Here is a 9,228-nt window from a genome sequence, read left to right on the forward strand (position 1 = left end):
CAGGACTGGAAAGACCAACTTCAGGTGACTGACGGTGGTTTTTATACTTACTTGTTAGTCTTCCTGGCGGGTTACGATCATTACCATTCTGCTACAGTAGTTCTTTACAACTTTGTTGACTGGATGTCAACATTGGTTTTTACGCCATTTTCTGTCTTAATTGCCGTTTTGCTTTTATCTTCAATTACTTCTACAAATTTTACTCCATTTACTTGACTTTATCCTTTTACTGGACATTTGGCTACTCATTATTACGAGTTTGTGGAGTGTCTTTTAAAACTTTTACTTTCTTTTACATTTTGATAATAGCTGCTATGACACATAACCCAGAACCAGGACTGGAAAGGCTAACTTCAGGTGATTGACGGTGGTTCTTGAACTTACCTGTTAATCTTCCTGGCAGGTTATGATCATTACCTTTTTGCTAGAGTAAATACCTTACAATTTCTTATACTCTACCTTTTATCTTAACATTGTAGACTAGGTGTCAACATTGGTTTTATACTTTTTTGTTTTACCTTCAGTTCCATTTATGTCTGTTACTACATTTATTTATTTATTTATTTTTTTACATTTTTACCGAATGTCTGGCACAGATAGCCTCGCTGCTTTGTGCCATAAAACACTAAATCAATCAATCAATCAACATCTCTTTCCAGTAGGCCTGTGCACATGCTCAGTGGGTAAGATGTTAATGCCAGAAGGTCTCTTGGATTAAGTTGAAAACCACCATATATTCTGCCATTAGTTCCAAAGTAATATGGGACAAGATTCAAAAGGTCAATGTGAAGTATAAATCTGTTCCCCTCTCAATCTTGCTCTCTGATGGCCAGGAAGTAGCTGATATCCAGAGGATTGCCAATACTCTAGGTGAAAACTTTTTGCCGAGTATCTAGCACTTCTGCTTCTTCTTCCACCTTCTTAGCCATCAAGACTCGGGCAGAGTGATTGCCTCTTTCCTTTTGAGCTGATTGTCTCTATAACTGTAATCTTCCCTTTACACTGATGGAACTTAAACTAGACATTCATTGGTCTGGCAGTACATCGGTTGGAGCTGGTAATGTACACTATGAAATGCTGCACCATCTATTTCCTGCTTCTCTTCTATTCTTTTGATTGTTTTTAACTGGATTAGATAGGAGAATATTTTTCCTGATGCCTGGTGCTAGGCTATTGTCCTACCTTTCTCTAAGCCTGGGAAGGATCCCAAGATTCCTTCAAACTACCGTCCAGTTGCTTGACGAACTATTTCTGTAAGACCTTAAGATAGGATGATTAGTGCTCGTTTTGTTTGGTTCCTTGAATCAAACAACCTCCTCTCGTCCACCCAGTGTGGGTTTCTACGACAGTGATCCACCATGGACCACCTGGTTTGACTTGAAACATCAATCAGAGAAGCCTTTTTTTTAAGCAACATCTTTTATCAATATTCTTTGACATTGAGAAGGCTTATGATACAACATGGAGGTATGGCATTTTCTGAGACCTCCATAGATATGGATTATGTGGCCATTTGCCCATTTTTGTTAAAAGTTTTTTTAATGAATAGGCAATTCCAAGTTCATGTGGAATCGACACTTTCCTATTCTTTTCTACAGAAACTTGGAGTCCCTCAGAGCTGTGTTTTGAGTGTCACACTTTTCAGTGTAAAGATTAATGCCATCACTGAACAACTTCCTCTTACTTTTGCAAACGGGCTTTATTGTCGACGACTTTCACATCTCGTGCCAGTCGTCGAACATGAAGTTTATTGAGCGACAACTATAGACTGCTATCAATTGTTTACTGAAGTGGACCTCAGCAAACGGCTTTAACTTTTTCGTTCCATACCAAAGCATACCACCAGGGATTGTGTTTTCCTTCATCAGTGGCCATGCTTTTTCAGAACAGATGATCTGCCATTGATCCTATTGGCCTTTGTATCCAGGTGCATTTGGATAAATTGGGTCTGTCCTTGGATAACATTACTGTATCCACTGGTCAGCCCATCCCACCAAGGCTTATTACAGTTCCCAAATGTGACCTTTCTTTAAGTCATAAGAGAAAAGCAGACACTTCCGATTGAAAATACTCTCTGTTATACGCTGAACATCTTTTGAACTATTCTTCCATTCCTATTTATACAGGTGGTTCAAAATCAGGTGGCTGTGTGGGCTCTGCCATTGTTTGTTGTGGTTTGATGGTTGCATGCACAATCCCCTCTACAACTTCTGTGTTCACTGCTGAACTTTATGCCATTTCTCTTGCCCTGAATCACATGGAAGCTAAGCAGTACTCAAATTGCACTATTTATACTGACTTGCCAGTTCTCTACTGGCCCTGGAATCACTTCACATTTGTTCATACCTTATTCTCACCGATATTTAAAATTGACTGGCCCATTTCTCTTCAACATCTACTTCTATCCAGTTTTTCTGGATACCAATCCATGTTGGTATTTGTAGGAATGAGCTTGCCAACACCACAGCTAAATCTATCTGCTCTGGCACTATCACTACTATACCTGTTCTGTAAATGGGCTATGGTCCTGTATTCAAGGCTCGGCTCTATACCAGTTGGCAGTTGATTTGAAGTGACCAACGTGGATAAAAGCTTTTCTAGATAAAACCCTCTATTGGACTTTGGCCATCTTTTTCATAAGAATTGGAAAGAGGAAGTTGTTCTAAATAGAATATGCATTGGTCAGTTTTTTAACTAATTGTTTTCTTTTATCTGAGACTAATGTACCAATGAGTTGTCTGTGTAACACTCAGGTCACAATAAGCCACATTTTACTGTGTTGCCATCATTACGACTCTCAATGACAGAATCATTTAAAACATGTTCTGTCCAAAGGTTAGAAATGTCCACTGTCCACCTTAGAAATGTTTTTAGTTTTTAAAGGCTATTAATCTTTTTAATTCTATTTATGTTTTTTAATTTGTATATGAGACTTCTTTTAATGTGATTCCTTTTTAATAATGAAGGTACATCTAGTTTGATTTGAAATTAGAAAATGGCCGTAATGTCCAATAACTCTAAACCAGTTCTGGAAAGGCCAACTTCAGGTGACTAACGCTGCTGTTTGAACTATCAGTTAGTCATCCTGGCAAGTTATAATTAAAGTGTTGCTAAAAGTCTTTTAAAACTTTTATTACTTTACTTTCTGAAAATGGTCATAATATCAAATAACTCGAAACCCGGATAGGAAAGGCCAACTTCAGGTGACTAATGGTGGTTTCTGAACTTATCTGTTAGTCTTCCTGACGAGTTAGGATAATTACAAGTATGCTACAGAAAGTCCTTTGTAACTTTTATTACTGTAGTTTTTCTCTTACTGCTATAGACTGGATGTAAAAATTGGATTTAATGTTATTTATGTTTTTAATTCAAAAATTAAACTGTTTTACTTTAATTTTCTTTTATGAATATCACTAATTTTACTTTAATTTTAACTTTTTACAGGATGTTTGGTGCAGATAGCCTAGTTCCTTTGCACCATAAAATACCAAACCAACCAACCAACCAACTCTTATTGTTTGTAATTGAACCATTAACCTGTTGACTGCTAAGTATTTCAGCTGCTATGGCAGCTCCTATGCCATGTTTTATTCAGCAAAATTGAGTAATTTTTAAAACAAAGGAAATAAGCAACAAATACTATTTTTTCTCTAATCCAAACTTATAGTAGTACACAAAATAAAGAAATATGTACAAAACATGAAACAATAACTCGTCCGTGGCATTGTGTTGCTTGGATGAGTTATCTCGTCTACAACACTGAACAGGTTAATGTACATTAAAATAAGAAATTAAAAAAATATTTGATAAAATCCATTCCTGTTTTCCAGAATAACTACAGATTGCAAGAGACAGTTACAATTTTTTATCCTGACAGTCTCAGTTACTGTTCAGGATTTCACATCTCCTCAGTTTTAATTTTATTACTTTAAAATGACTTTTATTGCCTATCTAGGTGTGTGACATGCAGTTAATTATTGTTTGAGATTTTAATAAATAACAAATTGACAGTCATGTGATGTAGTTAGCTCAAGTTTTCTGCTTCCCCTATTGGATATCAAATGAATTCCAATGTGTGTCTGAAGTAAATCATTATGAAACACTTTTCCACTAGTAGGAGCATGACATATACATGATGTATGTGATTCCACGTTGATGCCTTTACTGAAATATCACTTGTAGTTTGTCAGAACTTGTGCTCAGACATGTTCTCTTTTGTTTGTATAAAGTTTCATTTTCAACTTTAGTATACTCATGAGGTGGTCTTCATTTATTTCACTTCTAATTTCTTAGACTTTCATAACTTCACTTTACTCCTAGTTCATTACTGTCGCATTGTTATTTATACTTTTCATTATTGATTGACTCTTCCTCATTATGAATTCCGAAGTCATTGTTGCCACTTCTGGGTCTGCACCTGCGACTAGTATTGTGTTTCAGGTTTGCAGTGTGATTGACCCAACATAGGATTTATCTTTATTTGTTTGCTGGGATATTGAATGTTACATTGGTCAACCCCCATCTCAGAACCTCAGTTACACTTCCTCCCAAACATGCCAGGTCTGTTCAGGCAGACAATGCTTTGAATCACGTATTTCCAACTCTTAATTTTCCTGCACCTTCTGATGCTCTACCTGAGGAGTCAGTTAGACCCAATACAATCTTTTTGGGTTTTGTTTCTCAGGTATGTGATATTTTATCCCTTTTTTTCATATATTTCCTGTGAACTGAGTTCTTCCTTATTAATTTAATGATCAATCTTTCTTTCCCTGTTTGGTTTTTTTCCCCATTTCTGGATATTTGGGTGCATGCTGACCAATTTGTCTTAGAATTGAGTAACAGAAGTAGCATGCCTCACCTTCCACTCTCTTCAGATCACATTGGTTCTAGCTTGGCTTAACAAATGTGGCTCATCTGTTGTTGGGATGTGCTAGGTCATGACATGACCATAACTCACACCATTTACCATCATCTTATCTTTGAATTGTATGTATGTGCCCATTTCTGTTGCAGTGTGTCTTTGACACAATTATTGAGCTACAAGATTCATCAGTACAACAACAGTATCCTTTCCAACCTTGTTCCCCATTTGTCTCAGTCAAAGCTCCATATGGCATTTGTTATAGTTTCCTGTCCCTCCCATTCCCAACCTTTATGTGTCCATTTTTCTGGGATGTTTTGTTTTATTATTTTCTTTGAAAACTCACGTTATAGCACAAACAGTATTGCTGACTACCTGGTAGGTTTTGGTCTGGTGTGAGCTCAACTCACTGATTTTCTTCATCAGTGGTGCCCTTTTTTGAAGAATCATTGAGTTCTTCAAGTTTTATCAGAAGGATTTATGATCTTGTTTGTTCCCCATTTCCTGTATCTCATATACCTGTTTTCTTCCCTCTGCTTTGAGATCTCCTAATCAGTTAGTGTCTGTCAAGGTGGTTCAGAAACTATTATCTCAGCAGGCCAATAGATATGTTCTACATCTTACACCAGGTTTTTATTTCAGACTCTTTGTTGTTCCCAAGAAAGCCAGGGAGTTGAGGCCTGTCACTGATTTGTCCTACCTCAGTCACTTCATTCAGCTACCCAATTTTACTATGGAGTTATACTCTGTGGTGGGCATTTTTTCTGGGCTTATGGATGACTAAGATAGATGTTGCCAAAACTTATCTTCACATCCCTACATCTCCATTGTCTCCTTTGTATTTTCGGTTCTTCTGTCATGGGGTGGTTTATCAATTTCACAATCTACCATTTGTGTTTGCTTCCACCCCTTATGTTTTCAGTCATTGTGGCCATAGCTTTTGCTTGCTTTCTTTATGCTCTAAGGTTGTGATTCCATCATTATATGGATGACTGCCTTCTTCTAGCTTATTCCAAACTGGAGTTGGCCAGCCATACTTGTCAGCACCTTCTAGTGGCTGCTTAGGTGGGCTAGTTAATCAAATTGGAGAAATATTTCATCCAATGTACCAAATATGTCTTCTACTTGGGTGTTGTTTTTTTCTTGATGCTCATTTCAATATGGCTCAACTTTCTTTTCTGTGACTTTGTTCAATGAAACTTTTAGTTTGCCATGCCTTTTCACCTCCCTCATTTTCTGAGGTACTGTTACTTTTGGGGATGTGGTCTTCAGTGATAACGCTGGCTCCCCTTGGCTGTGCACATATGATTCCTTCAATGGGCTCTTCAGGATCAGTGGAACCTTGCTCAGGATCCTTTGTCAGTTCCCATTACACTTTCTCCTACCATGATGGACAATTTGTATTGGTAGTTGAACAAGGCCTGTATGTTAGCAGCCATACTACTTTCTCCTCCTCATCCAGGTTTACATCTTTTCAGGGCCTGGATACATGGATCAGTTACCAGGAGGCTTTGGTTATTTGTCTGTAGACAAAATGTCTTTGTTTGTCAATACATTTAAGCTTTTCATGGCCCCTTTAGCTTTGAATCACTTCCTTTCTCTTTCCAGACATTGTTTTGTGATGATTCATTCTGATAGTCCTATGATGGTAGCACATATCAATCACTACGGGGGGCATCTAGTTGAGAGATATCTATTTTTGAACACTGGATCTATTCTATTGGACCCACATACATAACATGCATCTCATTGCATGCCATGTTTCCCTTTGTTGGTGACCTATACCTCATAATTGGGCTCTGTCTGTTGATGCATTGAGCTAAGATTGGTCTCGCAAATTTTTTTATGTTTATTCTCCTATCCAATTACTTCATCAGGTGATCTCTCTCATCCGTACTACCCCATGTCAAGTTCTTCTGATTGCTTCTTGGTAGTCAGCTCAAACTTGGTTTCCATGATTACAACAACTGCTACTTTTCCCTCCATACTTTGTCAACTTTGGTCAATGGTTCTACATGCAAACATTTTCCAGACTCTCCACTGTGTTCCCCCCCCCCTTCTTGTTCCAAGCCAAGTAGGGTGGTCAACTGTGGAGGCACCCTCCTGAATGGGTTACACACAGAAATGGCAATAACCACTCAGTGCAAAGTAGGGCAGCAGTGGTCTGCGGGTGTAGAGGACATGCTAACCTCTAATATGCAATATAGATTCACAAAGGAGTGAGACATCAAATTGCAGTTCATCCCTTGATTGGTTTTGGATTTACAGTAGAACCAATCAACATGAGTCCTTATGCATTTGTGGTTGTCTGTATTCTTAATTTGATCATATTCCTTCTGTGTTGTTGGTCACAGTGGAGGTAAGGGGGGATTTTTCCAGTACTGTACTTTTTTATTATTCCTTGTTTTATCTTATTTGAAGGATGTTATTGCTTTTTGTATGGTTCCATTCAGTTACACTGTTGGGGTTGTTGATTTGTGTGATATAGACATCCTTTTAATACCAGATGTCAGGTTTCTGGATTAAGGGATCAAAGATAACACTTCATGCTCAGGAGCTGGAGGGTTATAGATTCTCCTTGATCTCTTAAACTTGAGATGAATATGGTATGATACTCATTGTACCCCCACGTGGATGTCAGTTCCCAGTGGCATAGATTTTAGATGCAGTTGACTTACTGGGGATGGTCCATTGTGCTCTAGCCACTCTACACATCCATTGTTTTACCCACTTTTATACCTTGTGGGGTTAAGTTACATGTATGTTTACGTGGTCAGGATCATTATTCTGCCACAGTTCTCTCTCACTATGCTCCTCTCTTTTCCCACCCTTCTCTGCAACATATTTCAAAAATGGGAAAAGATTATACTGGGTTTAGAAGTGGCAGGGTTTCCTGTATTATATCTTTGGATTTGACTCTTGTTTTCGGGAGTATCCTTTAGATGTTTTGGGAAGATAATTCTGTCATTCTCTTGCACTGTTTCTGCACCTAATCAGCATAGGATTCTTAGCTAATCTTGTGACAGGAGAGAAGCAACATGTCGGAAGTTAGAATTTTCCCATACTGAAAATGTATTTGCGATAGGTACTTGCCTCTGCTCACATTTCCCAGCCTTTTGACTTGTGCTTGTTTTTGGCCAAACCTCGTAGTGGTAGTTCAGAAGAGGCATACAGAGGGAGTTGCATCATGTTTCTATTGCTGTTGAAATGATGCATGATGATTTACTTGAGAGACATGTTGAAATAATTCAATTACAAAAAGGGAATAGAAGGCTTGTAGCATGTGTAAAGAAAGAATTGCATATGGAGGACACCACTGTATAAGAATAGCTAATATTGTAAGAACAGGGAAGTACCTATTGGAAATATGAATTCAGTATAGGAAAATTATAACTTTAATTTTGTTTCATTTTTTGTTCTTTAACCTAGTACATTTGTAATTTTTATGTTTCTAGTTGCTTAGGTTAAAAATAATCTGATAATAAATAAAAAATAGAGATAAAAACTAGAAATTGGTTTTTATATTTGAAGACTGGTTCATTTGCTTGTATTCGAGAGACCACTTTCTTAACTTTTTTTTCATTATATATTAGTTGTCCACAAAATCATTGATATTCCTTTTAAACATTTGTTTTATAGCACAAAATAAATATCAGGCTCTAGAATACAATGTTCAAAACTTACTACAATCTAAACTATAAATACTTTAAACAATTGTGTTTGTAGGAAAAAAACTGAATATGAGTATCTAATTACAGACATGAAAATGAAATGATATTAAAAGGAATCTTGAATTGAGGTGCTTTTCTTATTTTGGTCATAAAAAAATCCAGTAATAATGCTAGAGAGAGAGGCTTATTAACACTTTTTTAAAAGATAATGTGTCACTTGTTTTTTTATATTTCTTTTAAGACTGTAGTTACTAAATTTACGTTGTGGCTTGTCAATATCTATAATATGTTTTTTTGCAAATTATATAATATAAGACTAGAAAGAAAATCTAAAATGAACAATTTTTAATTATAACTACAAACTGTGTTTTGATACCAAGTTTATTAATTGATTGATTGATTGATTGATTTAGTGTTTTATGGCACAAAGCAGCGAGGCTATCTGCGACAAGTTTATTAACATTTACATTTTTGAAATGTAACTTTTAAAGTTGATGTTGTATAGTTAACACTGAAGTGAACATAGGATTAAATAAATATGGTGTAGAGACAAAGGATGCAACTATTCAAAGGAGAGAGGTTTAAATGTGGATTAATTTGCTCAGCAGAGTGTTTAGGATAACAACAGGTTGTGAAGCCACAACCTAAGGTCAGTCAGGAACAGCAACTTCATCCACAAAGTGAAGGTTGTGTTGA

The sequence above is a fragment of the Tachypleus tridentatus genome, chromosome 2 (assembly GCF_004210375.1).
Source record: "Tachypleus tridentatus isolate NWPU-2018 chromosome 2, ASM421037v1, whole genome shotgun sequence".
NCBI classification, from domain to species: Eukaryota; Metazoa; Arthropoda; class Merostomata; order Xiphosura; family Limulidae; genus Tachypleus; species Tachypleus tridentatus.